The sequence below is a fragment of the Dendropsophus ebraccatus genome, chromosome 12, assembly GCF_027789765.1.
Source record: "Dendropsophus ebraccatus isolate aDenEbr1 chromosome 12, aDenEbr1.pat, whole genome shotgun sequence".
NCBI lineage: Eukaryota > Metazoa > Chordata > Amphibia > Anura > Hylidae > Dendropsophus > Dendropsophus ebraccatus.
Window position 1 is genome coordinate 83343269 of NC_091465.1, and position 26146 is coordinate 83369414.

A 26146-nucleotide genomic window follows, 5' to 3' on the forward strand; every position below is an offset into this window, starting at 1 on the left:
AGATGTGCCAGTGTTAGTCTCAGGCCTTACACAGAGATGTGCCAGTGTTAGTCTTAGGCCTTACACAGAGATGTGACCAGTCTTAGTCTCAGGCCTTACACAAAGGTGTGACAGTGTTAGTCTCAGGCCTTACACAGAGATGTGACCGGTGTTAATCTCAGGCCTTACACAGAGATGTGACCGGTGTCTTGGCACTAAGCTCCATATACCACTTAGGTCGCAGCCGCTGACATTGGCGCTCTGGGTTCCCGCTATCACCTGTCTGTATATTTTTGCATTATTCATGAGGTGACAGTAAATTCTGGAACCTGATGCCTCAGCCCTTTGTTCTGTACAGAATTCAGGATCCTCATCTCCTTGTCCTGAGGATTATTTCTCATCTTCCTCCAAACACCAACATGTCTGCAGGATAGCTGTCACTCGGCTGATCCCTGGCTCTATTACACGGGGGGATACATGCCGGATTAGCAGATTATGGGGCCTATAGCCTGAGATAGTAACAGTAATTGTATTGATCTGATTGATAGGAAAGTAGATGTGTGCAGTGTATGTGTGCAGTGTATGTAGTTGTGTGCAGTGTGTGTAGTTGTGTACAGTGTGTAGATGTGTGCAGTGTGTGTAGTGTATGTAGATGTGTGCAGTGTATGTAGTTGTGTACTGTGTATGTAGTTGTGTGCAGTATGTGTAGATGTGTGCAGTGTATGTAGTTGTGTGCAGTGTGTGTAGTTGTGTACAGTGTGTAGATGTGTGCAGTGTGTGCAGTGTATGTAGTTGTGTGCAGTATGTGTAGATGTGTGCAGTGTATGTAGTTGTGTACAAAAGTAAATGGTGGAAATCAGCTCACCTCCTCATGTGTCTGTTGGGGTCCCCAGCGTATAAATGAGGGTGCACGGTTCCTGGCGGTGGCTGTCCGTCGGCAGATAGGTAGTTTTAGAAGTGATAAGGATCCGGCACTCCAAGTGATAAGTTAAAAATCAAAATTTTATTGAATCATGTCTAAAAATCAGCTGAGCAACTCATGCTGTGTGGCCTGAAAGACTGACGCGTTTCGCGCATGCGCGCTTAGTCATAGTCTAGTGGTCAGTGTATGACCGGAGATTTAAAAACAAATAATGGCCAATAGGATGTCTCCCAGTGCACATGTATGCAAGTGGGATGGGTGCGTGCAATCAGTAATGTGATCCTGCTTGAACACTGCTCGGTTAGCACTACGGCCAATTCACATTGCAAGAAATAGGTTCACTGAGTGTGACCATTTGATATATGTATTAACAATCATGATGTGATGCGAAGGATAGATAGTGGAGTGTGATAACACATGATCCACATTGGAGCGTGTTTGGCGGCCAAGTTATATATTTAAAGGAATCTGTCACCCCCCGTGCCGGGGTGACAGGCTCCCGACCCCCCGTTAGAGCCCCCTATACTTACCTAATCCCGCCGGGTCCCGCTTCTGGAGATGGTCGGGTGATGAAGATCTCAGCCGCTGCAGCCCGGCGCGCGCTGAGAGATGAGTCCAACACCCATAGAGAATGACGGAGCGCTGGACTCTCCCGTCATTCTCTATGGGTGTTGGACTCATCTCTCAGTGTGCGCGCCGGGCTGCAGCGGCTGAGATCTTCATCACCCGACCATCTCCAGAAGCGGGACCCGGCGGGATTAGGTAAGTATAGGGGGCTCTAATGGGGGGTCGGGAGCCTGTCACCCCGGCACGGGGGTGACAGGTTCCCTTTAATGCAATGAAATGCCAAGTTCTATCATATGTGAAGTAACCAAGCCGCACAGTATGAACACCGCTCCTAGAGCAGATTCTATATAGGCAGGTCAATGTGCATAATGCAAGCCTTGTGCCTGTTTTTAGATTCACTGTGTTGACGTGCATGAATAGTAACACTTTATATACATAAAGATTCACTGTGTTAACGTGCACGAATGATGTAGTTGTAGTGCAGTGTGTGTAGTTGTGTACAGTGTGTAGATGTGTACAGTGTGTAGATGTGTGCAGTGTGTAGATGTGTGCAGTGTGTATAGTGTATGTAGATGTGTGCAGTGTATGTAGTTGTGTACCGTGTATGTAGTTGTGTGCAGTATGTGTAGATGTGTGCAGTGTATGTAGTTGTGTGCAGTGTATGTAGATGTGTGCAGTGTATGTAGTTGTGTGCAGTATGTGTAGATGTGTGCAGTGTATGTAGATGTGTGCAGTGTGTGTAGTTGTGTATACTGTATGTAGATGTGTGCACTGTATGTAGTTGTGTGCAGTGTATGTGTGCACTGTATGTAGTTGTGTGCAGTGTATGTAGTTGTGTATACTGTATGTAGATGTGTGCACTGTATGTAGTTGTGTGCAGTGTATGTGTGCACTGTATGTAGTTGTGTGCAGTGTATGTAGTTGTGTATACTGTATGTAGATGTGTGCACTGTATGTAGTTGTGTGCAGTGTATGTAGTTGTGTGCAGTGTGTATATGTGTGCAGTGTATGTAGTTGTGTGCAGTGTATGTGTGCAGTGTATGTAGTTGTGTGCAGTGTATGTAGTTGTGTGCAGTGTGTGTGTGTAGTGTGTAGATGTGTACAGTGTATGTAGATGTGTACAGTGTGTAGTTGTGTGCAGTGTATGTAGTTGTGTGCAGTGTATGTGTGCAGTGTATGTAGTTGTGTGCAGTGTATGTGTGCAGTGTATGTAGTTGTGTGCAGTGTATGTGTGCAGTGTATGTAGTTGTGTGCAGTGTATGTAGATATGTGTAGTGTGTATAGTTGTGTACACTGTATGTAGATGTGACAGAGAACTAGTGCTGGAGATGCATTGGCTGCAGATGATGAGTTAGTGGATGGGCCTGTGGACAATGAGTCGTTGTGGCGTCCGGCTGTGTGGATCATACACTCCATTGATGATGTCCCCGCGCCTCTTGTGTCGCACTGAGTAATGGCTGTGACTCATGGCCCTGTATAAATAATCCCACCCTTTGTTTAGGTGATTTACACACTCGCCCGGTGGCCCCGGCTGTGACAGACACAAGGAGGACAGAGGGACCGGCCATGTACAGAGCAGCTTATATCCCGGCCTCCAGCAGATCTCTCCTCTCCAGCTCCATACAAGTGGTTACAGGTCCCAGGAGGCCTCCATCCAGCTTTGCTAGAGTCCTGAGTGGCACGTCTGCCTTATACAGCGATACAGCATCAGGGAATTGTATCATCGCATTACTTACATACAGTCTGTTGTGATAACTTAAAGGGGTTGTTCACCTTTTTTTTTTCCTTCTAAATCAATCCATGTCAGGAACTGTCCAGAGCAGCAGCAAATCCCATAGAAAACCTCTCCTGCTCTGGACAGTTCCTGACATGGACAGAGGTGGCAGCAGAGAGCACTGTGTCAGACTGGAGCAAACAAACTGCAGGACAAACAGCAGCTGATAAGTACTGGAAGACTGGAGAATTTTTAATAAAAGTAAATTACAAATCTCGTCTTGTAATGCGTCCCATGATTCAAACCCAGAGCTCTCACACTGAGCAGGAAGGAGGCATCTATGGGGGAGTATATATATATATATATATATATATATATATATATATATATATATCACTGCATTGTGTCTGGCAGCAAATAGGCTCCTACCCCAGGATGTCAGGATGAGCCCAGATTACTATGGGGCCTGTGTGGTGGGTGCTGAGTACACTATGGCCATGCTGTGAGCACACATAGGGGTAATATACATTGGGAGAGATTTATCAAACATGGTGTAAAGTGAAACTGGCTCTGTTGCCCCTAGCAACCAATCAGATTCCACCTTTCATTCCTCACAGACTCTTTGGAAAATGAAAGGTGGAATCTGATTGGTTGCTAGGGGCAACTGAGCCAGTTTCACTTTACACCATGTTTGATAAATCTCCCCCATAGTATATATATATATATATATATATATATATATATATATATATATATATATACTTTATTGCATTGCGTTTGCTTTTTGCACACTTTAGCGCTGTCCCCATAGATACTATACCCGTCATCTGCCGGACAGGCCAAGGGTTAAAGGAACCGAGTGTCAGCTCAACAAAGCTCTGCTTGTGCGGCTCGGGCCTGCTCCGGTGGGACAATCCTCGCAGCTCTCGGGTTATTTGTCCTTTGTTATATACAGAGGGTGGTATCACTTGGTACTGACGGTGCGCTAAGCGGGCACAGCACTCACAGCAGCACATCTCTACTGGGAGAGGATATGAGCGGCTGCCCGACCACTGCTGACTGGTGAGAGCTTCACAGTCACCAAGGACATATAATAATAACAACAATAACAATCATAATAACAGCAACAACTAATATTATTATATGACATTATATTTATATATAATATATTATATATTTGTATATTTAGTGTATATATATATTGTTTGTCTGTAGGACTCTCTGAAGTTCATGTTATCAATTATTGTGCATTACTTGTTGTACTTATTTATGTAAAGGTAGTTATTTTTACTCCTAGGCATTTATTTTTATTATTATTTTTAATAATAATAATTTGTATTATTAGTATTATTATTATTATTATTAGTATTATTGTATTATTTTTTTATAATAATGATATTTTTCTTTCTTTTTTGCCATCAATCTTATTTGATTTATTTCTTAGCATTGTCACTGTTACTATTATTATAGTAATAATAACAACAACAACAATTATATTATTATTATTATATAGATGTATGCAGACAATCATCATTGAGTGACGGTATCTTGGGATCTTACATGTAAATCTTTTATTACAATGGATAATAAGGGGAAACCTTTGTCACTTCCGTAGCCACGCCCCTTAATTCTATAAGTCACACCCCCAAACATACAATAGTACAATTATATATAGTGCTGTTACTTGGTCACTATATGATGGTATTATTACCATTATGTATGGTGCTGTTATTTGGTCACTGTATGGCGGTATTATTACCATTATGTATGGTGCTGTTATTTGGTCACTGTATGGCGGTATTACTACCATTATATATAGTGCTGTTATTTGGTCACTATATGACGGTATTACTACCATTATATATAGTGCTGTTATTTGGTCACTGTATGGCGGTATTACTACCATTATATATAGTGCTGTTATTTGGTCACTGTATGGCGGTATTACTACCATTATATATAGTGCTGTTATTTGGTCATTGTATGGCGGTATTACTACCATTATATATAGTGCTGTTATTTGGTCACTATATGACGGTATTACTACCATTATATATAGTGCTGTTATTTGGTCACTGTATGGCGGTATTACTACCATTATATATAGTGCTGTTATTTGGTCACTGTATGGCGGTATTACTACCATTATATATAGTGCTGTTATTTGGTCATTGTATGGCGGTATTACTACCATTATATATAGTGCTGTGATTTGGTCATTATATGACGGTATTACTACCATTATATATAGTGCTGTTATTTGGTCACTGTATGGCGGTATTACTACCATTATATATAGTGCTGTTATTTGGTCACTATATGACGGTATTACTACCATTATATATAGTGCTGTTATTTGGTCACTGTATGGCGGTATTACTACCATTATATATAGTGCTGTTATTTGGTCACTATATGACGGTATTACTACCATTATATATAGTGCTGTTATTTGATCACTGTATGGCGGTATTACTGTATGATACAACTTGGGCTCCACACTGTATAGTATCCTTGCATTGTTCATCTTAGTCTATAGTCCCGATTCTGTCCGGGCAGTCCAGCAAATGGGACCTCAAAGACACAGGGTTTATGCGAGGTAAGTTTGGCGGGTGTTTCCAGGTGTTCCTGAGTGGTCTTGGGGCGGAGCTTATCTTTCCCGATCTCGCCCACTATGAGTGTATGGTGAGATCTGAGCAGATGGAGGATGTGGACCCTCTGCCTCCCCCTGGTGTTTGTTCTGGGCATGTACTCCACCACTGTATATCCTACAGCATGGTTTTCTACAGTTTCCATAGATTTTGGATTTCTTTGTTTTTATTCTTGTCTTGAACGTTCTTGTGACCTGGCAGTAACTTATCCGGAGCTGAATCAGCAGGTGCTGCCCACACATCCTTACCGGAACGGACATGGAGCCGGCCTTATATAGGGGGCCCATCACAATAGTGACCCCTCCAGCTGGGGTGAAACTACAACTCCCATCATGCCCTGATAAAACGCCTGCTGTCAGGACATGCTGGGAGTTGCTGTACACCAGCTGGAGGGCTGCAGATTGGGGACACTGGATTAGAGTCAGACATCCCCCTCCTTTCCAGCAGAATCATCATACTGGGGTCATTCCCAGTAGGAGTGACTGGGACATGACTGTACAGTATTGCGGCATCCTTCCCATGTTGTAGTCACGTTCCCCATACCTCACAGTGATACAAGCGTCAGCCAGTTACACTGTGCCGCCTTGTCACCTACTCTACCTGTTTAGCTGCATTTCCACAGTCGGGAAGGAAGGACGGCGGCCATGTCAGGAAGCCTCGGCCTATACGCTGAATCACTGTATCACTTTTCTAATATACTTTGTATGCCTGTTCATCAACATCGTAGGTGACGTCTAGAATAGAGCTAACGCTTCTCACAGCTGAGGGTTTGCTACAGTTGTATCCATTCTGGATAACCCTCTATTAACTAAATATATTAGCAACACCTGTCCACAGGTAGCCCTCTCTATTACAGCTCAGTTACGTTATAGGGGAACTCCGGAGAAAATGTATTTCTTTTAGATTAAATGGTGTCAGAAAGTTAAACAGATTTGAAATTTACTTCTTTGTAAAAATCTCCAGTCTTCCAGTACTTATCAGCTGCTGAATGTCCTGCAGGAAGTGGTCCATTCTCTCCAGTCTGACACAGTGCTCTCTGCTGCCACCTCTGTCCATGTCAGGAACTGTCCAGAGCAGCAGCAAATCCCCATAGAAAACCTCTCTGAGGTGGCAGCAGAGAGCACTGTGTCATACAGGAAAAAATACACCACTCCCTGCAGGACATACAGCAGCTGGTAAGTACTGGAAAACTGTAAAAATATAACTTTCTGACACCAGTTGATTTGAAAGAAAAACATTTTCGCCGGAGTACCCCTTTTAGCAGTTATGCTGCCCGTCCCATAACAAAGTCCAGCATTAGCGGCTTCAGTATATATAAGGCTGGGTATTTGTCCCCTTCAGCTATAGGGGGAGGGGACAAATACCCTATAGGAGCCTATATATGTAGGGGAGGAACCTCTAGCTGAAGGGGAGGTGCCTATAGCTTAAGGGGAGGAGCCTATATATGTAGGGGAGGACCCCATAGCTGAATGGGAGGTGCCTATACATGTAGGGGAGGAACCTATATATGTAGGGGAGGAGCCTATATATGTAGGGGTTGAGCCTATAGCTGAAGGGGAGGAGCCTATGTATGTAGGGGAGGAACCTATAGCTGAAGGGGAGGAGCATATATATGTAGGGGAGGTGCCTATATATGTAGAGGAGGAACCCATAGCTGAAGGGGAGGAGCGTATATATGTAGGGGAGGTGCCTATATATGTAGAGGAGGAACCTATAGCTGAAGGGGAGGTGCCTATAGCTGAAGGGGAGGAGTCTATATATGTAGGGGAGGAACCTATAGCTGAAGGAGAGGTGTCTATAGCTGAAGGGGAGGAGCCTATATATGCAGGGAAGGAGCCTATAGCTGAAGGGGAGGTGCCTATAGCTGAAGGAGAGGAGTCTATATATGTAGGGGAGGAACCTATAGCTGAAGGGGAGGGGCCTATATATGTGGAGGAGCCGGAGGAGCCTATAGCTGAAGGGGAGGTGTCTATAGTTGAAGGGGAGGAGCCTATCCCACCCATTGCTATGGGCCTGTATCCTCCACTTCCGCCTATGGAAAGTAATTAGCAGTAATGATACAATTTGTCAGCTAATAATTTCCCGGATGTGTGACTGTCAGTGCGGATGCTGGCAGGCAGAGCATCGCGCTCCCAGGATCCTGTGACATGTGCTGCCGACTATCTGTCATATCCAATGTTTGCTCCTGGACGCCGGAGATGAGAGATTTTTCTTGGCCGTAGTTTCTGTTTGTGGAGTGACTTATGTGAAATGAACTTTAATGTGAAGTCTGATGCTTTCTGTCACATTGTGCCGGCGTTATACGTCCTGGGGGCGTCTCATTATATCCCTGCAATCCCTATAGTAAAGACAATAGGGTCACTGTCTCTTTAACTCCCCCAATCCCATCTGTATCTGTTGAATACAATTGCACTATTGTTCTCTGTTATCAGCCAGGCTGGGGGGACGCTGAGCACAGGGCAGGTTAATATAATCTATTGTCTTTTGTCTAGTTTTTGTTCTCTGTTATCAGCCATTCAGGATGGGCAGAGGATAGGTAAATGTAATCTATGTGTTGTTCTCTGTTATCAGCCATTCTGAGTGGGAGGAGCTTGTGACTACAGGATGTCTTTCATGTTTCCTAACTTGTTGTGTTTCGGCTGTTGGAAAACTACAACTCCCAGCACGTTGATGGCTTAAAGAGGTAGTTTTTTTTAATTATAAATCAGCTGTCGTAAAGTTATATAGATTTGTAATTTACTTCTCTTTAAAAATCTTCAGTCTTCCAGTACCTATCAACTGCTGTATGTCCTGCAGGAAGTGGTGTATTTTTCCCAGTGCTGTCACCTCTGTCCATATCAGGAACTGTCCAGAGCAGCAGCAAATCCCCATAAAAAACCTCTCCTGCTCTGGACAGTTCCTGACATGGACAGAGGTGGCAGCAGAGAGCATTGTTTTAGACTGGAGAGAATACACCACTACACTACAGGACATACAGCAGCTAATCAGTACTGGAAGACTGAAGATTTTTAAACAAAGGTAATTTACAAATATATATAACTTTCTGACATCAGTTGATTTGAAAGAAGTTTTTTCACAACAAATTTCCCTTGAATGCTGGGAGTTGTAGTTTCCTACAGGTCGGGGGACACTGCTGCTGGTGGTGTTGCTCTCCTCTGTTACTGTATTATAATGATAAGTTCTGCACCTTATAACCAGCTCTGCTTGCTGTCAGTGAATGGAAGCATTCGTATATGTAACCCTATGTAAAATTATTGTAGCTGAGGGTTTGTTACAGTTGTATACAGTATTGACAATCTCGGTAACTATCTCAGCAGCCCCTCTCCTGGTTTGTTACAATGTATCGGCCAGTGATGGGGTTATATTGGCTCAGTATCCTGTATTACACTGGGGAGAGGCTTCCTGGACACTGGGGCAATGACACATACAGATCTGCTCTCGGCGAAACTTTTTCTTATCTGAAAGTGAAACTACCCATACCTGCCGAGCGAGTCACCGCCAGATAAACAGCGCTGTGTGTAAAGTGGCGGAAGTCTCCACGGGCCGAGACACCTGAGATACCTGACACCTGAGCCGTCATCACAGGGGACCTTCCAGGATTACAGCTATTACCATGTACATGACAACCCGCCACTATACTACTAACACATACATGACAACCCGCCACTATACTACTAACACATACATGACAACCTGTCACTATACTACTAACACATACATGACAACCCGTCACTATACTACTAACACATACATGACAACCCGTCACTATACTACTAACACATACATGATAGCTGTCACTATACTACTAACACATACATGATAGCTGTCACTATACTACTAACACATACAGGCCTGTATTTAGAGTTCATGCTGCCCTAGGCACTTTGCATGCCGAGGCGCCCCCCCCCCCCTCGAACTAGTGCCCCCTTCCCCTCGGCACTGGCAGGTTACATGCATGGTGTATACCCTGGCACAGCTGGCAGGCCGGCACTCCATCACCCAGTACTACTGAGCGGCACCCCCCGACTGTCAGTAGTACTGGGGTGCCCTTTTGCTTGATGCCCGCTCTTCTCATCATCAGACGTGATGGAGGAAGGAAGGAGGGCGGGGACTTAATTTGGGGACAGCTTCTGTCCAGTGTCGGACTGGGGTACCTGGAGCTCACCAATATAGAACCAGTGAGACGCGACATGCTGACCCCGTCCTTTCCTGGATTTATCTGTATCTGTGACAAATCTCAGAACACCCTCCATTTATACAGCTCTCAGGGTATGCTGGGATTTGTAGTCTCTGAGAGGACAACCCTTTAATAAATCACTGTGTGCAGAGTCTCCTGGTGGCGGCAATCTGTGGGTGACAACCATCAGCCCTGAAGGTCCAGCAATAAATCTGTCTACACTGTACTACAACTCCTAGCATATCCTGAGGGCTGCAGACTGTCAGTACATGCTGGGAGTTGTAGTGCATGCAGCTGTTAGGTCCTAGGAGGCTTGGTGGAAGATCAGAATACATAGATCTGTGGGGGCTCAGTGCAGGGAAGTGACCCCAGAACATCACTAATAGGGGATAGAACAACAACATCTACTCCTATCCCCTATTAGTGATGTTCTGGGGTCACTTCCCTGCACTGAGCCCCCACAGATCTATGTATTCCTATATGTCGTATAATGCACCTAGGACCCAACTAGAACAGCTGCAGGCACTACAACTCCCAGCATATCCCGAGGGCTGCAGACTCAGTACATGCTGGGAGTTGTAGTGCCTGCAGCTGTTGTAGTTGGGTCCTAGGTGCATCATACACTGGATGCTTTGTGCGAGATCAGAATACATAGATCTGTGGGGGCTCAGTGTAGGGAAGTGACCCCAGAACATCACTAATAGGGGATAGGGGGAGATGTTGTTGTTCTATCCCCTATTAGTGCTGTTCTGGGGTCACTTCCCTGCACTGAGCCCCTACAAATCTATGTATTCTGATCTCCCACAAAGCACCTAGTGTATAGGACCCAACTGCTGCAGGCACTACAACTCCCAGCATGTACTGAAAGTCTGCAGCCCTCAGGATATGCTGGGAGTTTTAGTACCTGCAGCTGTTGTAGTTGCATTCTAGTTTAAAAGTTTGTGCTAGTGTACTGTAGTGACCGCAGGGCTGTCAGTACACTACCGCAAACCATACACTGACCCATTTAGACCCCAATGGTACACAGGCTCTGCACACTATAGAAGTGATTACAGTGCAGTTACTAATGACTCACAGGTGACGTCTTCTCCGATTGCCGTTGCTCACTTTTTTCTTTCTTCTCCATCTGGTGCAGCCATCATGATGACTTCTCCGACCACAACTGGTCTGCAGGCGGGCAGCTGGGGGTGACTGGGGCAGGAGGGCAGCTGGGGGTGACTGGGGAAGGGAGGCAGCTGGGGGGAGACTGAGGAAGGGAGGCAGCTGGGGGTGACTGGGGAAGGGAGGCAGCTGGGGGTGACTGGGGAAGGGAGGCAGCTGGGGGAGACTGAGGAAGGGAGGCAGCTGGGGGTGACTGGGGAAGGGAGGCAGCTGGGGGTGACTGGGGAAGGGAGGCAGCTGGGGGAGACTGAGGAAGGGAGGCAGCTGGGGGTGACTGGGGAAGGGAGGCAGCTGGGGGGTGACTGGGGAAGGGAGGCAGCTGGGGGGGTGAATGGGGAAGGGAGGCAGCTGGGGGGGGGTGACTGGGGAAGGGAGGCAGCTGGGGGTAACTGGGGAAAGGAGGCAGCTGGGGATGGCAGGAGGAACAGCTGGGGTGATAGGGGGAGGGGGAGAAGCTGGGGAGTAGCTGGAGTGACAGGGGGAGCAGGAGAAGCTGGGGAACAGGGGGAGCAGCTGGGGCGATGAAGGAAGCTGGGGCAATGGGGAGAAGCTGGGGCGACAGGGGGAGAAGATGGGGTGGCAGATGGGGTGGCAGGGGGAGGGGGATAAGCTGGGGTGACAGGGGGAGGGCGAGAAGCTGGGGAACAGGGGGAGCAGCTGGGGCGACAGGGGGAGGGGGAGCAGCTAGGGGTGGCAGGGGGAGAAGATGGGAGGGCAGCTGGGGTGGCAGGGGGAGAAGCTGGGGTGACAGGGGGAGAACCTGGGGCGACAGGGGGAGAAGCTGGGGAACAGGGGGAGCAGCTGGGGCAGTCGGGTTAACAGGGAGGGGAGAAGCTGGGGAACAGGGAGAGAAGCTGGGGCGACAGGGGGAGAAGCTGGGGAATGGGGAGAAGCTGGGGAACAGGGGGAGCAGCTGGGGCGACAGGGGGGGCAGTCAGGTTAACAGGGAGGGGAGAAGCTGGGGAACAGGGGGAGAAGCTAGGGGGAGGGGGAGCAGCTAGGGGTGGCAGGGAAAGGCGGAGAAGCTGGGTAACAGGGGGAGCAGCTGGGGCGACAGGGAGGGGGAGCAACTAGGGGTGGCAGGGAAAGGGGGAGAAGCTGGGTAACAGGGGGAGCAGCTGAGGCGACAGGGGGAGGGGGAGCAGGGGGAGAAGATGGGAGGGCAGCTGGGGTGGCAGGGGAGCAGCCGGGGGGGGGGCAGAGGGACCAGCGGGGGGGGGGGGGGGGATGGCAGAGGGACCAGCTGGGGGGGATGCAGAGGGACCAGCGGGGGGGGGGGGGGGGATGGCAGAGGGACCAGCTGGGGGGGATGCAGAGGGACCAGCGGGGGGGGGGATGGCAGAGGGACCAGCTGGAGGGGGGCAGAGGGACCAGCGGGGGGGGGGGGGGGGGCGGTGGATTAGCCGGCCGGCAGGGACAAAGGCAGGCTGGGAGGGAAGGTCCCCCTATGCAGGGCCGGCGTGAGCTTCCGGCATAGACTGTCACACAGGCCGGAAGCTCACATTGCAGCCCCGCGATGCCCGAACTTCCCTGCTCAGCAGCGTGCGTGTGACGTCATCACGCCGCTGCTGAGCAGGGAAGTTCGGGCATCGCGGGGCTGCAATGTGAGCTTCCGGCCTGTGTGACAGTCTGTGCCGGAAGCTCACGCCGCCCCTCCCAGCCTGCCTCTGTTCCTGCCACCCGACTGATCCCCCGGCCGACTGATCACAAGACCCCCCCCCCCCCCCCCCCCCCGCCGCACCACCCGGGCGCGGATGTCAGCGGCGGGGCGGCGGAGGGGGTAAAAAAAAAAATAAAAATAAATAAATAAATAAAAGAAATGTGTCCTAGGCACCGGACCACGGGTGCCTAGTGGCAAATACGCCCCTGAACACATACATGAGAACCTGTCACTATAACTACTAACACATACATGACAACCCGTCACTATACTACTAACACATACATGATAGCTGTCACTATACTACTAACACATACATGATAGCTGTCACTATACTACTAACACATACATGATAGCTGTCACTATACTACTAACACATACATGAGAACCTGTCACTATACTACTAACACATACATGAGAACCTGTCACTATACTACTAACACATACATGATAGCTGTCACTATACTACTAACACATACATGACAACCTGTCACTATACTACTAACACATACATGACAACCTGTCACTATACTACTAACACATACATGAGAACCTGTCACTATACTACTAACACATACATGAGAACCTGTCACTATACTACTAACACATACATGATAGCTGTCACTATACTACTAACACATACATGACAACCTGTCACTATACTACTAACACATACATGACAACCCGTCACTATACTACTAACACATACATGATAGCTGTCACTATACTACTAACACATACATGACAACCTGTCACTATACTACTAACACATACATGATAGCTGTCACTATACTACTAACACATACATGACAACCCGTCACTATACTACTAACACATACATGACAACCTGTCACTATACTACTAACACATACATGACAACCCGTCACTATACTACTAACACATACATGACAACCCGTCACTATACTACTAACACATACATGATAGCTGTCACTATACTACTAACACATACATGACAACCTGTCACTATACTACTAACACATACATGACAACCCGTCACTATACTACTAACACATACATGACAACCCGTCACTATACTACTAACACATACATGACAACCGTCACTATACTACTAACACATACATGACAACCCGTCACTATACTACTAACACATACATGACAACCCGTCACTATACTACTAACACATACATGACAACCCGTCACTATACTACTAACACATACATGACAACCTTGATAGGTTGTCATGATAGCACATGATAGTACATGATAGCTGTCACTATACTACTAACACATTCTGTACATGATAGCTGTTAACTTCTATTTATAAATCTCCACTCTTCCAGTACTTATTAGCTGCTGGATGTCCTGCAGGAAGTGGTGTATTCTCTCCAGTCTGACACAGTGCTCTCTGCTGCCACCTCTGTCCATGTCAGGAACTGTCCAGAGCAGGAGAGGTTTTCTATAGGGATTTGCTGCTGCTCTGGACAGTTCCTGACTGTGCTAGCGGACTGGCCACCCTGACCTCCCTGGAATACCCACACAGGTCACATACTCCATAATCCATACTCACTTCAACCTCTTCTCTCTTCACCAGAGTCCGGCACACTGAGCTTGATGTGCGCTGGGATCTGACTCTTCCAATCTGCCATCAGCGGCTGAGCCGGGATATTACTGCGGCTGCTGATTGGCTGGTTGACCTGTACAGCTTATCTGACGCGTTTCGGCCCGAGGGCCTTACTCATAGCTTTGAGTAAGGCCCCCGGCCCTAACGTATCAGCTAAGCTGTGAAATCTGTATTTTATGTGAAGACCGAATAAAGTATTTTGGATGGAATCCTGGTTTGCTGGCCTCTATCACATGGTGAAAAGTGGCTCAGTTGCCCCTAGCAACCAATCAGATTCCACCTTTCATTCCTCACAGACTCTTTGGGAAATGAAAGGTGGAATCTGATTGGTTGCTAGGGGCAACTGAGCCAGTCTCACTTTACACCATGTCTGATAAATCTCCCTCATGTGTCTAAGGTCGATCATAAACTTCCATAAACCTCCAGCATTGGGGCCGATAAGCTCTCATCCTTAGGGCCCTATTGCACCGGACGATTATCGTTTGCATAATCGTTAACGTTTAACGATCTTAAACGACGGCTATTGCGAAAGACCTGAAAACGTTCACTCATTTCCATGGAACGATAATCGTTACTTATGATCGTAAGTGCAATAGTTTTTTCTTCGCTATTTATTCGCTATTACGTTTGTATCTTTTGCAAACGACCAAACGATGTCTTATTCAATGCGAACGATTTGCGAACGTTTTGCGAATGAGCAACGATAAAAATAGGTCCAGGTCTTATAAAGCGATCAACGATTTCTCGTTCGGTCGTTAATCGTTAAGATTAGATTAAGTTTACATTCGAACGATTTAACGATAATCTGAACAATAATCGTCCAGTGGAATAGGGCCCTTAGGATGGCAGCCCCGACTCCTGTCACTGAGCACAATACGCTGACACAGTCTCCGCTCTCACATACACAGTCAGCAGTACAGTGCGGTCGAATACCTGACATACTTGGACGTGTTATCTCGTGATGGGACATGTCAGCGGATCCTGTGCTCTCCAGTCAGGATGATAATAAGTATAAGGTGGAGATCACAGCCCTGCAGATTCTACCTGTATATTATATCTCCGCTGCGTCAGCAACCGTAATAGATAGAGACACTAAGCGCATGATTATTGGCTTATAAATGGGCAATGTGGAGGTTCTGGCTGATACCAGAGAACAGGAGAGCAAGGAAAAGGGTTGTGACTGTAGCGGCACTGACTGGTATCCAGGGGGCGCTCATTCGGCAAGACCTGAGATATATCACATTTCATTAGTGAACGAGAATGAGGGAGAAGGTGACAGCTACTGTGTGATAGGGAAACAGCTGACAACATGAATGAGAGAAATTGCCTGAGTCTTCTGTGCCCCCTGCAGGGGAGACTAAGCATAACAGGCTATCTATCTATCTATCTATCTATCTATCTATCTATCTATCTATCTATCTATCTCCTATCTTTCTAGGAGATAGATAGAAATAGGAGATAAAGCCGCACATCCAGATGAGTATGAAGCAGGTGCTGTATCGAGTCCTTCCCCCGGCCTGGGGATCCCCAAGGTATGCAAAAAACGTTCAGCAGCACACCAGCATAAAGGTGAAAAAGGTGATTTATTCCAAAAATACAAAGAAGTACAGGAGATGCGACGTTTCGACCTCCTCACGAGATCATTATCAAGCTTGATAATGATCTCGTGAGGAGGTCGAAACGTCGCATCTCCTGTACTTCTTTGTATTTTTGGAATAAATCACCTTTTTCACCTTTATGCTGGTGTGCTGCTGAACGTTTTTTGCATATCTATCTATCTATCTATCTTCTATCTATCTATCTATCTATCTATCTATCTTCTATCTATCTATCTATCTATCTATCTTCTATCTATCTATCTATCTATCTATCTATCTTCTATCTATCTATCTATCTATCTATCTATCTATCTATCTATCTTCTATCTATCTATCTATCTATCTATCTATCTATCTCCTATCTATCTCCCTATCTATCTATCTCCTATCTATCTATCTCCTATCTATCTATCTATCTATCTATCTCCTATCTATCTATCTATCTCCTATCTATCTATCTCCTATCTATCTATCTATCTATCTATCTATCTCCTATCTATCTATCTATCTCCTATCTATCTATCTATCTATCTATCTATCTATCTATCTATCTATCTATCTATCTATCTATCTTTCTACATCAGTGTGTAGGGGCCCTATTACATAGGACGATTATTGTGTAATTGCAGGCAATGATCGTATAATTGTTTGTGTGTCGTTGATCGTTGATTTAGATCTGACCCTAAAATCATTGTTAACCGTTTGCTGTAATTCCGCATTGTTCCTTCATTTGTCGGGATCAGATGGATAAATGATCATAGTAACCACTATCGTTCTGTGTAATCTGGTGATTGATTTCAGGTTAACAGTTATCTGGTTTGTGATCATTTATTGTTATTTGTTATAAATCCCTTTGTCTATTAGGATCCTGAGCCCCTGAGGACAGGAGATGCTTCATCATTACACAAACCTGATATATAATCTATTATTCACTCCTTGGTAATTTATTACTATTCTTGTACATTTAGGAAACCCTGTCATAAATATTTAGCAGACAATTCTCTCCATTTTGCTTCCATTTGAGGATTTTGTCCTGATTTCCATGTAGAGATGATATATCTCCAAATGAACAGATACGGAAGGATTCTTCTCGCTGGTGGAATAAACAGCTCTGCAGGCGCTGAACGGCTGCCAGCCACACATGCCAGTGACAGCGCCATATCCTACAAGATGAAGCTCATTAATTGTACATGACGCCTCCTGTCATATCTGCCCTCAGCTATTAGTGTCGCCGGGGTGCGGGGCCCAGAGGCCGACAACACCGGGGCCCAGAGGCCGACAACACCGGGGCCCAGAGGCCGACAACACCGGGGCCTCTGGCCCAGAGGCCAACAACACCGGGGCCCAGAGGCCGACAACACCGGGGCCCAGAGGCCGACAACACCGGGGCCCAGAGGCCAACAACACCGGGGCCCAGAGGCCGACAACACCGGGGCCCAGAGGCAGACAACACCGGGGTCCAGAGGCCAACAACACCGGGGCCCAGAGGTCGACCACACCGGGGCCAAAGGGCGACAACACCAGGGCCCAGAGGCCGACAACATCGGGGCCCAGAGGCCGACAACACCGGGGCCAGAGGCCGACAACACTGGGTCCCAGAGGCCAAACACAGGGGCCCAGAGGTCGACCACACCGGGGCCAAAGGGCGACAACACCAGGGCCCAGAGGCCGACAACACCGGGGCCAGAGGCCGACAACACTGGGTCCCAGAGGCCAAAAACACTGGGGCCCAGAGGCAGACAACACCGGGGCCCAGAGGCCGACAACATCGGGCCCAGAGGCCGACATCTGTGGGGCCTGACGCCTAATGGTGTCTCCACCTCTCATCATCAAGTTTATATGCAGAATTATTCCATATTAAAAGTGCAGTTACTGTGTACACACATCCTGGGTTTCATCCTCTATTATAGAGCTGTAATTAGGGATGGTCCGAACCTGCCGAACGCTCGGCAGCAGATTCCAGCTGTCTGCCTGCTCCGTGGAGCGGGCGGATCCAGCGGGAGTTACGCCTGGAAAACTGGGATACAGCCTATGGCTATGGCTGTATCCCAGTTTTCCAGGCGGTCCTCCCGCTGGATCCGCCCGCTCCACGGAGCGGGCAGACAGCTGGAAACATTACCAAGGGTTCGGGTTCGTACGAACCCGAACCGAACTCGGATCGGACCATCCCTAGCTGTAATCACTATTCTGCTGGTGAGGTCACTGTTTACATACATTACATTACTGATCCTGTACTGATCCTGAGTTACATCCTGTATTATACTCCAGAGCTGCACTCACTATTCTGCTGGTGGGGTCACTGTGCACATACATTACACTGTATCCTGCGGCTATTTGTTTCCCTGTGACTACTTTCTATGTTATCTCGGGTAAATAGACCAGAAATCATTAACCAGTGAGTACAGCTCTGGATGTGATTGTGCAAAATCTTTATGTATAATGCTTCTAAATCCAGACTATAATACAATAGCAGCAAGAAACACACAGGTAACTACCACTACATTTCAGAGGTTTTGGCGCTTTGTTTCAGCTCCACTGCTGCCACCTGGTGGTTATGTGGTGTCATCATTGTATAGAGCAGTGTCTGTAACCTCTGCCTCCCTGGCTGTTTCCATGGGGTATGCTCGGAGTTGTAGTTTGGCAATAGCTGGAGCCCACTGTCCTAGGGATTGCTCATTCACTACAATGGTTGGCATCTGTATCATATAAGACATATTATTATTATTAACTAGAAAATGTTCCCGGCACTGCCCTGGTATAAAGGGTCAGTTTGTTAATTAGATTTGTTCCAAGGTCGCCCAGGAGGCCAATCTATGCCCTTGTGGAAATCGCCAGGAGTCCTATACCCCTTTATACACTATATACCCTGACAGTTCTGCACTGTTTATGTAAATTGTAGGTTATGCACATTAGAAATAAACTAAAAACTTTAAACATCCTAAATGCCAAACTCTCTCCTCACGGCTCCTCTGAAGCAAGCTGGAGCGGTGTGTGCAGCGTCCAGAGCCGTGAGGAGAGAGCCGTGCCCGGCAGCAGCAGCACAGCACTGGGCACACTGGAGGGAGCCTGCACCATCTAACAGCGGTCTGTGCGGGCGGGATGATGGGGGCCTCTGTCAGTGTAAGTTACGCTCTGGCCGCCAAGGGGGTTAATTTACATACTCGCAGTGGGATGTCAATCTCTCTGTGAGTATGTGGTGTCATAGGGTTGATTGACACTGGATCTGTAGCGGATTCGCAGCGTGACATCTGCTGCGAATCCGGTGTGTGTGAAAACACCTTACTGTATTTATTTCTGTGGATGTCGTGAGGCAGCTGGCCTAGCAACCAATCAGATTCCAGCTCCCTGTGAAAATGAAAGTAGTAATCCTATTGGTTGCTGAGGCTTCCAACTGCCGTGTCTGCTGCAGTGCTAATTATATCACCTGCATACCTCCCAACCGTCCCGGATTTCGCGGGACAGTCACGTTTTCGGGGTTCTGTCCCGCGGTCCCAGAACGGCACCCAGTGTCCCGCATTATATGTGGCCCCAGTGAAAAAAACAATAAGAAATAAGAGAAGGTATAGGTCCTCAAGACAAAACAAGGAATATTGTGATATGGTGATTAAAATAGTAATTGGTAAACAATAGGTAGTCTGAGAATAATGAAATATAAAACACTTTACTAAGTAATGTAGAAAATAATGGGTTAAAAATTATGGTGCCATAACCACTCAGTCTAAATTATCAAACAATCTGATATGCAAATAATACATAAAAACAAGTCATTAGACTCAATAATAAAAACAGATCATTAGACCCTGATTTTGCAAAATGAAATAAGGATTTCCAGGTGTTGACAGTACGTAATACCAAAACTATATACAGATATAAAATAAAAATAGTAAACAAATAGTGAGCAGTAATGAGTAAACTTGCAATATACAAAGTCTGAGTAAGTCATAGATTAAAAGTTTTTAAAAGTTTTTAATCTATGACTTACTCAGACTTTGTATATTGCAAGTTTACTCATTACTGCTCACTATTTGTTTACTATTTTTATTTTATATCTGTATATAATTTTGGTATTACGTACTGTCAACACCTGGAAATCCTTATTTCATTTTGCAAAATCAGGGTCTAATGATCTGTTTTTATTATTGAGTCTAATGACTTGTTTTTATGTATTATTTGCATATTAGATTGTTTGATTATTTAGACTGAGTGGTTATGGCACCATAATTTTTAACCCATTATTTTCTACATTACTTAGTAAAGTGTTTTATATTTCATTATTCTCAGACTACCTATTGTTTACCAATTACTATTTTAATCACCATATCACAATATTCCTTGTTTTGTCTTGAGGACCTATACCTTCTCTTATTTCTTATTTATACTTAGGTCTGTAGGGTACAGACACTCCATAGGTTAACCTCGACTAACTAATAGCAGTTAAACTCACACTTACCTTTATTTGTAGAAAAAAACAATAAATCAGTAACTCACCTGTCCGCCGGTCCCAGCAGCTCCTCTCCCGGCAGAGCGCACACTCCTGTCATCCTCCGGGGCGGGCAGCGGGGGACAGAGACACTGACTGTGCCGGAAGTGACCTGCAGCCTCTATCATGAATTACTTCCGGTACAGTCAGTGACTCTACCCCGCTGCCCACCCCGGAGGATGACGGGAGTGCGCGCTCTGCCGGGAGAGGAGCTGCTGGGACCGGCGGACAGGTGAGTTACTGGTTTATTGTTTTTTTTCCGCTGGGGTCACACAATTGGGGGGTATTGGCTACTCTGTGGGGCGCTATATGGGGGATTGGCTACTCTGTGGGGCGCTATATGGGGGATTGGCTACTATATGGGGCACTATATGGGGGATTGGCTACTATGTGGGGCATATATGGGGGGATTGGCTACTATGTGGGGCACTATATGGGGATTGGCTACTATGTGGGGCACTATATGGGGGATTGGCTACTATGTGGGGCACTATATGGGGGCATTGGCTACTATATGGGGCATATATAGGGGCATTGGCTACTATGTGGGGCATATATGGGGGATTGGCTACTATGTGGGGCACTATATGGGGGATTGGCTACTATGTGGGGCATATATGGGGGCATTGGCTACTATGTGGGGCATATATGGGGCATTGGCTACTATGTGGGGCATATATGGGGGATTGGCTACTATGTGGGGCACTATATGGGGGATTGGCTACTATGTGGTGCATATATGGGGGATTGGCTACTATGTGGGGCATATATGGGGGCATTGGCTACTATGTGGGCACTCTATGGGGGATTGGCTACTATGTGGGACATATATGGGGGCATTGGCTACTATGTGGGGCATATATGGGGGATTGGCTACTATGTGGGGCACTATATGGGGGATTGGCTACTATGTGGGGCATATATGGGAGATTTGCTACTATGTGGGGCATATATGGGGGCATTGGCTACTATGTGGGCACTCTATGGGGGATTGGCTACTATGTGGGGCATATATGGGGGCATTGGCTACTATGTGGGCATATATGGGGATTGGCTACTATGTGGGGCACTATATGGAGATTGGCTACTATGTGGGGTACTATATGGGGGGATTGGCTACTATGTGGGCATATATGGGGGATTAGCTACTATGTGGGGCACTATATGGGGGCATTGGCTACTATGTGGGGCACTATATGGGGGATTGGATAATATGTGGGGCACTATATGGGGGCATTGGCTACTATGTGGGGCACTATATGGGGATTGGCTACTATGTGGGGCACTATATGAGGGGATTGGATACTACGTGGGGCACTATATGAGGGGATTGGCTACTATGTGGGGCACTATATGGGGATTGGCTACTATGTGGGCACTATATGGGGGGATTGGCTACTATGTGGGGCACTATATGGGGGGATTGGCTACTATGTGGGGCACTATATGGGGATTGGCTACTATGTGGGGCACTATATGGGGGGATTGGCTACTATGTGGGGCACTATATGGGGATTGGCTACTATGTGGGCACTATATGGGGGGATTGGCTACTATGTGGGGCACTATATGGGGGGATTGGCTACTATGTGGGGTACTATATGGGGATTGGCTACTATGTGGGGGATTGGCTACTATGTGGGGCACTATATGGGGGATTGGCTACTATGTGGGGCACTATATGGGGGGATTGGCTACTATGTGGGGCACTATATGGGGATTGGCTACTATGTGGGGCAATATATGGGGGCATTGGCTACTATGTGGGGCACTATGTGGGGATTGGCTACTATGTGGGGCACTATATGGGGGCATTGGCTACTATGTGGGGCACTATATGGGGGCATAGGCTACTATGTGGGGCTCTATATGGGGGCATTGGATACTATGTGGGGCACTATGTGGGGGATTGGACACTATGTGGGGCACTATGTGGGGGATTGGATACTATGTTGGTCACTATATGGGGGCATTGGATACTATGTGGGGCACTATAATGGGGGATTGGAAACTATAAAGGGTATTTTTGGGGGGATTGGATACTATATCGGGCACTATTCAGTCAGCAGCATGTGGTGACTGTAGGGGAGTGGCTATGGAGGGTTGTTATGGGGGCGTGGCTATGGAGGGTTGCTATGGGGGCGTGGCTATGGAGGGTTGCTATGGGGGTGTGGCTATGGGGACCGCGGCGCACATGTCCCTCTTTGCTCCTTGCAAAAGTTGGGAGGTATGATCACCTGTGTGTGCAGTGTGGAGATTTGCCCCCTCCCCCTCCCCTCCTGTACATCTGGCAAGGACGTGACCTTCGCTCTAACCTTCCCGGGCACCCTATGTATCTGTGGGCCAAATTTAAGATCAAATGGTTCAGGCTTTTGGAAGTCTATAGAGGACAGATGGACAGAAAGACAGACAGACTTTTACTTTTATGATATAGATAACATTATCAGTGGATGTGGTCGTGTTGCTGCCACAATCATGATCTGAAAGTCATCAATAATCCATGCCTGTTTTCTTCCACTCTTTTCCTTGGTTTGGGTTCGGTTTTGCAGTTAAAGTGAATGGAGCTGAGCTGTACTACCACACACCACCTAATAACTGGTGTGGCGCTGTTTTTGGAACAAAGAAGCCGCAGATAATCCCTTTAATGATTATTTAATGCAGGCGCGCAGCACTGTGATATTTAGCCATGTGACCTTTGTTGTGGTCACCGTGTATCCCCAGCCATAATGAAATCTATAGCGGCTCGGCTATACTGTCACCCACCATCTTTTCTGAGTAGCAGCATAAACACAATGCTCCCAGAATGCACCGCTCCCTGGAGATCCAAAACCAGGATAACTCTGGATCAGTGTTAAAGGGGAGCTCCAGTGAATTTTATTTTTCCAGATCAACTTGTATCAGGAAGTTATATAGATTTGCAATTTACTTCTATTTAAAAAATCTACAGTGTTCCATAACTTATCAGCTGCTGTATGTCCTGCAGGAAGTGGTGTATTCTCTCCAGTCTGACACAGTGCTCTCTGCTGCCACCTCTGTCCATGTCAGGAACTGTCCAGAACAGCAGCAAATCCCCATACAAAACCTCTCCTGCTCTGGACAGTTCCTGACATGGACAGAGGTGGCAGCAGAGAGCACTGTGTCAGACTGGAGAGAATATGCCACTTCCTGCAGGACATACAGCAGCTGATAAGCATTGGAAGTTGTATAGATTACAAATCTATGTAACTTTCTGACACCAGAAAAAGATTTTCGCCAGAGTACCCCTTTAAGCGTCATTCGCCCTTTGTGTCCTCATTGCTTCTGTCCGTCCGAGGAGCTCGGCAGAATAATGGGTCCGGGCAGGACACTGATCTTTTGTGTGTCGGCCGTGTCCCGCTTGTTTTCCATGTGTAGGTGTGACGTGTGCTGGGAATGCTCACCAGGAATGTGGAGAATGCCGCCTAGTGATTAGCCCCATTCTGCGGCAACGGCCGGCCGCGGTGGGGCTGACACGGCCACGCTTCATAAAAACACACAGGATTGTCCCTCCGCTTTGTCCGCCATTGTCCCGGCAGGCATTATTCGTGGCGGTGCCCGGGGGCGGAATTTTGTCAATGACCCTAACCTGTGGGGCACACAATGACATGAATGTGTGTTGGAAGCCGCGGAGAATGGTGACAAGGAGCCGTTGTATCTGAGTTTCCATAGATTCTGGGTTCATGCGCCAGTGATGGAGTTCATGACCGCCGCTGTATATCATATAAAGGCTGTCACCCAGCTTTCCTGGAGTCCTGACTGACAACCAGAGCCGGCCCCAAGCTTCATGGTGCATGCTCCCAGCTTTCCCTGACTGCTGAATTTCAGGTTTTCCTAGTTATACAGTGTTAACTTCCCCTAAAAACAGACTTTCCATTCAGGCTGCTGGGAAAGCTGAGTCCCGACATTGGGGAGTGTAGAAACAATGTTGACCACAGACCTGACACTGCATAATAGATACACACAGTATATCACTGATGCATCCTGGGGGATCCGTTTATCCTTCTTCAGAGCCCCACACAGGTTGTTACCCAGCTTTCCTAACTCACACACCAGCTAGTATAGAACAGCCTCCTCCAGGGGGCACTGTCCATGCGGGTACTGAAGTGAATCCAGTCCAGAATCTGGTCCAACTCCTATAGAATTAGGCCTCCTCTGTGTCCTTATATAGTAGTTAGGTGCCCTCTGTGCCGCCATATAGTAGTTAGGCCTCCTCGGCCATCCATACAGTAATTAGGTGCCCTCTGTACCCCCATATTGAGAGAGGGAGGTGCAAGTGTCCTTGCTCCCCAAAGTATTCCATAAAAATCAATAAAGGACAGTGTACTGTAACAAATCATCTCACTAACACTACATTACATAGTCTTCCATAGGCAATACACTACATAGAGTGCTACATATAGTGCGCCCCCTGCTGGACACTTCATATGAATTACACCTGATTAGTGATGTCACAGTTTTTTAGGGAATTTGAAGCCTGCCTGATCTACTAAATTAAGGGGAATTTGTCCAACTTTCCTTATGTAATAACATATTAAAAAATACGTTTTGGCCACACTTTTTTTTTTTCTTGTAATCAACTTGTATCATAAAAATAGATAAAAATATATAGATTTGTAATTTACTTCTATTACAAAATATCCAGTACTTATCAGCTGCTTTATGTCCTACAGGAAGTGGTGTATTCTTTCCAGTCTGACACAGTGCTCTCTGCTGCCACCTCTGTCCATGTCAGCAACTGTCCAGAGCAGGAGAGGTTTTCTATGGGGATTTGCTGCTGTTCTGGACAGTTCCTGACATGGACAGAGGTGGCAGCAGAGAGCACTGTGTCAGACTGGAGAGAATACACCAGTTCCTGCAGGACATACAGCAGCTGAGATTTTTAAATAGAAGTAAAATACAGATCTGTATAACTTTCTGATACCAGTTTATTTGTTTCCCCCCGGAGTACCCCTTCAATTTTCTAACATTTTCGTGCATTATCTTTATCCCGTTTCCAGCTTGTTTTCTCCAGAAATGCGTCAGGCCAAAGATAGCTCAGAATAAGTCTGTGGGATGTAACATAAGTAATGTTCGGCATCCTCACCCACCAGCCGACAGCTCCGCAGCACTTAATGCCGCCCTCCTTGTCAGCCCTGGCAGCGGGCAGTGGGGATGTAGAGGCCAGGCCTCCGGCTGGTGAGGTGTGGGGCGCCCCTGGCAGGATCTCAGCTCATTACCAGTTAATTAGGACGCTGTTCACACTCTGGCCTGTCAGCACATCGCCGGACCTTGTTGTGAGCGGTCATATCGCCATGGCAACAGCCTGTCAGATTTCCCCAGTCTTTTCCTGGATAAACAGGCCGACATATTGTCCATCCCACTTGTTTCCAATTTGGGCGAATTATGTCAACGCCAGCGGCTCCGAACACATAACGGGAAACAATCATTAACCTGTAACCCCGCGGGATACACACAATGGCGCTAAAATAGAGAAGAGGCGAAGAACAGGGAAAATATTACGCATCATGTCTGATCGGGGGCGACCCACGTGTGCCCGGCATTACAGAGCAGAGACCATAGATACAGTCAGCTTAGTGTAGGCTGCCGAGCATACTTCTCATACTGCTGAAATACTCT

At 46.9% G+C, this 26146-nt stretch overlaps 1 protein-coding gene across 1 annotated transcript in view; it reads left to right on the forward strand.

Moving 5' to 3' along the window:
• Positions 1-4140: 4140 nt before the first annotated feature.
• MAG (myelin associated glycoprotein) overlaps positions 4141-26146 on the forward strand; it is a 107356-nt gene continuing 85350 nt past the window's right edge. The window contains exon 1 of the mRNA XM_069947967.1: positions 4141-4244. The gene's annotated coding sequence lies outside the window, so the exon portion shown is untranslated. The remainder of the gene's footprint in view (positions 4245-26146) is intronic.